This window comes from Otolemur garnettii, unplaced genomic scaffold (genome assembly GCF_000181295.1).
Source record: "Otolemur garnettii isolate 467f Iridium unplaced genomic scaffold, OtoGar3 scaffold00171, whole genome shotgun sequence".
Lineage (NCBI taxonomy): Eukaryota > Metazoa > Chordata > Mammalia > Primates > Galagidae > Otolemur > Otolemur garnettii.
In genome coordinates, this window is record NW_003852566.1 from 3,739,768 (window position 1) to 3,744,610 (window position 4,843).

The 4,843-nt window shown below is 38.2% G+C and overlaps 1 pseudogene across 1 annotated transcript; it reads left to right on the forward strand.

The window, feature by feature from the left end:
• The first annotated feature begins 2,703 nt into the window (after positions 1-2,703).
• Positions 2,704-3,592, forward strand: LOC100958002 (annotated as a pseudogene). The gene has a single exon (XR_154641.3). The product of XR_154641.3 is annotated as an osteoclast-stimulating factor 1 pseudogene (transcript).
• The last annotated feature ends 1,251 nt before the right edge of the window (positions 3,593-4,843 follow it).

The following is a 4,843-nucleotide window of genomic DNA, read 5'->3' on the forward strand; positions in this document are numbered from 1 at the left end:
TCCTATATTCTGCAGTAGGGTTTAGAGCTGCTATAAAGTGACCTAAATTTATAATTTTTTCTTTTTGTTTTCAATTGACTTTTTACCAACTTCTACCAGTGTGAACTAATAAAATCTTAAGCCCCCCAGCTGACCGAATGGACCCTGTCTTGGCCTAGGGGACCCCATAAAATCCCCACAGCTGTCCTGCTGGCCATGAGAAGGGAGTCCAGCATGCCTAGTTGTGACCCATCATTTTTGGAGTTATTCTTTGTAACAATAAGACACAAAATCATTAACAAGCCTAAAGCCATGTGAGACAAAGGCTAAGCCACACTTGGAGGTCATCGATTTACCTACCAGATCATTTGAGTCTCGGTATGTATCCAGTGACCTGCCCCTGACTAACAGACTCCCTTATGTTAACATAAAACATTCCAAGCCTTTGCCAAAGCTTCATTTTTTTAACCCATTACAAATTAAAGAATCTTTCAACCCACCTAAAATCTGTAATCCCCCACTTTGAGATGTCCTGCCTTCGTGGTCCAAACCAAAGTACATCCTCCACATACTGACTTAGGGTCTTACACGAACCTACAAAACCAAGCTGACACCCAGCTACCACAGGCACATTTTCTCAGGACATCTTGGGGCCACAGGATGCAGGCCAATCATACATATTCAGCTCAGAATAAACCTCTTTAAATTACTTTACAGAGTTTTAGTCTTTCTTTGTTAACACCAGTTCTTTTAAAAGAGCATTTGTTCCTCCCAAGAATTAGACTTAAAATATAAGCTTGTAAAAATTTATATAATTTGCAAATCTAGGGGTTTAGGTTTAGCTAGTGTTACTATTTATTTTATGGAATATTGGCACTTACCTATATAAATATTTGCAATATTTCTTCCCTTCTTTTTTTTCATTAAATCATAGCTGTGTACATTAATGCAATCATGGGGTACAATGTGTTGGTTTTACATACAATTTAAAATGCTTTCATCAAACTGGTCAACATAGCCTTCATGGCATTTTCTTAGTTACTGTGTAAAGACATTTATATTCTACACCTAGTAAATTTCTTACTCTTGTAAGATGCACTGTAGGTGTGGTCCCACCAATTATTCTCCCTCCACTCACCTTCCCTCTCCCTCCCCTCTCTCTCCCATTTCCCCTTCTTCTTGGGCTATAACTGGGTTATAGCTTTCATAAGAAAGCTATAAATTGATTTCATAGTAAGACTGAGTACATCGGATACTTTTTCTTCCATTCTTGAGATAATTTGCTAAGAAGAATATGTTCCAGCTCCATGCATGTTAACATGAAACTGATAATGTCTCCATCTTTCTTTAAGGCTGCATAATATTCCATGATACAGATATATCACAATTTATTGATCCATTCATGGGTCAATGAACACTTGGGCTTCTTCCATGACTTAGCAATTATGAATTGGGATGCAACAAACATTCTGGTACATATATCTTTGTTATAATGTGATGTCTGGTCTTCTGGACATATACCTAGTAGAAGAATTGTAGGATCAAAAGGCAGGTCTATTTTTAGATCTCTAAGTGTTCTCTAAACATCTTTTCAAAAGGAATGTATTAGTTTGCATTCCCACCAGCAATGTAGAAGTGTTCCCCTTTCTCCACATCCACACCAGCATCTCTGCTTGTGGAATTTTGTGATGTGGGCTAATCTTACTGAGGTTAGATGATATCTCAAAGTAGTTTTGATTTGTATTTCTCTGATGATTAAAGATGATGAGCATTTTTTCATGTGTCTGTAGGCCGTGCACCTGTCTTCTTCAGAGATGTTTCTCTTCAAGTCCCTTGCCCACTCTGTTCTTTTCTTGCTTATACACTTGAGTTCTCTGTGGATTCTGGTTATTAAACCTTTGTCAGAGACATAACCTGCAAATATCTTCTCCCATTCTGAGGGCTATCTGCTTGCTTTACTTACTGTGTCCTTGGCTGTGCAGAAGCTTTTAGTTTAATCAGATCCCAGTAGTTTATTTTTGATGTTGCTTCAATCGCCCTGGTGGGTCCTCCTCATAAAATATTCACCCAAGCCAATTTCTTCAAGAGTTTTCCCTGCACTTTCTTCTAGTATTTTTATAGTTTCATCTTTAATCCAGTGAGAGTCTATCTTAGTTAATGGTCCTAGCACCATTTGTTAAATAGGGAATCTTTCCCCCATTGAATGTTTTTAATTGACTTGTCAAAGATTGGTAAGTAGCTGGAGTCATCTCTTGGTTCTCTGTTCTGTTCCATACATCTACCTTTGTGTTTTTGTGTCAGGACCATGCTGTTTTGATCACTATAGATTTATAGTATAGTCTGCGGTCTGGTAGCATAATTCTTCCTGTTTTGTTTTTATTTGTAAGTAATGTCTTAGCTATTCCAGATTTTTTCTGATTCCATATGAAATGAAGTATTGTTTTTAAGAGATCTTTAAAGTATAACAGTGGAGCTTTAATAGGGATTGCATTAAAATTATATATTTTAGCGCCCTCACTCAACTCCAGTTGGTTCCACCACCTTCTGTCCCTCCCCAACCAGGCCTGAGCTAAGCTGCCAGCCAGGGAGCCAATTAGCGCTGGCCAAGGTGGCGTCCACTTCCTAGTCCTCCCCCCCACGCGCTAGGGGCGATTCTGATGGCCCAGGACTGGGCGGGGCACTCTGAGGGCTGGCTCTGCCTGCGTCTGGCATCTGAGAGTGGGTGTAGGTCCTTGAGGGTGCACAACTGCAAACCAGACAAAAAGAAACTTTGGGGTGCTTGAAGTGCCGCTGACAGAGCTATCAGTTGGCTTTTTCGTGTGGTCTTTAGGATTAGCCACTCAAGGAAGCGAGATGTCCAAACCACTACCCAAACCAGTCAAACCAGGGCAAGTTAAAGTTTTCAGAGCTCTGTATACATTTGAACCCAGAACTCCAGATGAATTGTACTTTGAAGAAGGTGATATTATTTATGTTACTGACATGAGTGATACCAATTGGTGGAAAGGCACCTCCAAAGGCAGGACTGGACTAATTCCAAGCAACTATGTGGCTGAGCGGGCAGAATCCATTGACAATCCATTGCATGAAGCTGCAAAAAGAGGCAACTTGAACTGGTTGAGAGAGTGTTTGGACAACCGAGTGGGTGTTAACGGCTTAGACAAAGCTGGGAGCACAGCCTTATATCGGGCTTGTCACAGGGGCCACAAAGATATAGTGGAAATGTTATTTACTCAACCAAACATTGAACTGAACCAACAGAACAAGTTGGGAGACACGGCTTTGCACGCTGCTACCCGGAAGGGTTATGCAGATATTGTTCAGTTGCTTCTGGAAAAAAGGTGCTAGAATGGACTTAAGAAACAATGAGAAGAAACTGGCCTTCGACATGGCTGCCTGTGCATCTCTCCTGAAAAAGAAACAGGAAACAGATGCTATTCGAACATTAAGCAATGCCGAGGACTATCTTGATGATGACGACTCAGATTAATTCCATTCCGAAGCTTTGAGATCTAATACTTCTGTTGCTTTTGCCATTCCAAAACTTTGTCTTTGCCAGGAGAGTGTTGGTAACTGTATAAAAAAACAAAGAAGTATGTATGGATCTGACAGTGTTGCATGTGTTTTGAGTACAATGTGTAAATGAATGGTTCTTCACCTTTGGTTTGCCAATAAGTGACTTGATACTTTCTGTGTGAAATATATTTAGGTTCCCCAGAGTAGAACAAGTAGAGATTATTTCTATTTATCAAGCTAAAGGAATTTTAAGAGATTTTTTCTTTAAAAAAATATCAAGTTTTTTTTTTCCTTTTCTTTATTTTTTTTTAGTTAAAACTCTTTACCTCAAGGATTTGAGATATTTTCAGTAGATTTTTCAAGGAGGGAGGAAGTGCTTATAATAGTAATAAACCAAAATACTCAACAGAAAATCATCAGCTATTCTGACAAAAATACACATTTTAAGACACTTAAAAAAAATTATATATTGCTTTGGGTAATATGGACATTTTAACAATGTTGATTCTTCCCAGCCATGAGCATGGTATGTTTTTCCATTTGTTAACATCTTCAGCTATTCCTTTTCTTAAGAGTTTCATAGTTCTCTTTATAGAGATCTTTCATGTCCTTTGTTAGGTAAACTCCCAAATATTTCATTTTTGGCACTATTGTGAACAGAATAGAGTCCTTGACTATTTTTTCAGTTTGACTATTGTAGGCATATATAAAGGCTACTGACTTATGAGTGTTGGTTTTCTAACAAGATGATGCTGTATTCCTTGATCACTTCTAAGAGTTTTGTAGTAGTAGAATCCCTGGTGTTTTCCAGATATACAATCATATCATCTGTGAAGAGTGAAAGTTTGATCTCTTCTGACCCTATATGGATACCCTTGATCGCCTTTTCTAGCCTAATTGTGATGGCTAAGACTTCCATTACAATGTTAAAAAGCAGTGGAGACAATGGGTAACTTTGCCTAGTTCCTGATCTGAGTGGAAATGATTTCAATTTAATGCCATTTAATATGATAATGGCTGTGGGTTTGCTGTAGATGGCCTCTAAACAAATCTATTTGTTTAAGAAATGTCCCTTCTATACAAATTTTCCTAAGTGTTCTGAACATAAGTGGGTGCTGGATATTATCAAAAGCTATTCCTGCATCAATTGAGAGAATCATATGGCCTTTGTTTTTTAATGTCTTTATGGGATGAATTATATTTATAGATTTACATATATTTAACCAGCCTTGAGACCTTGGGATAAAACCCACTTGGTCATGGTGTATAATTTGTTTGATGTTGCTGGATTCTGTTTCTTAGGATATTGTTGAATATTTTCACATCAATATTCATTAGTGATATTGGT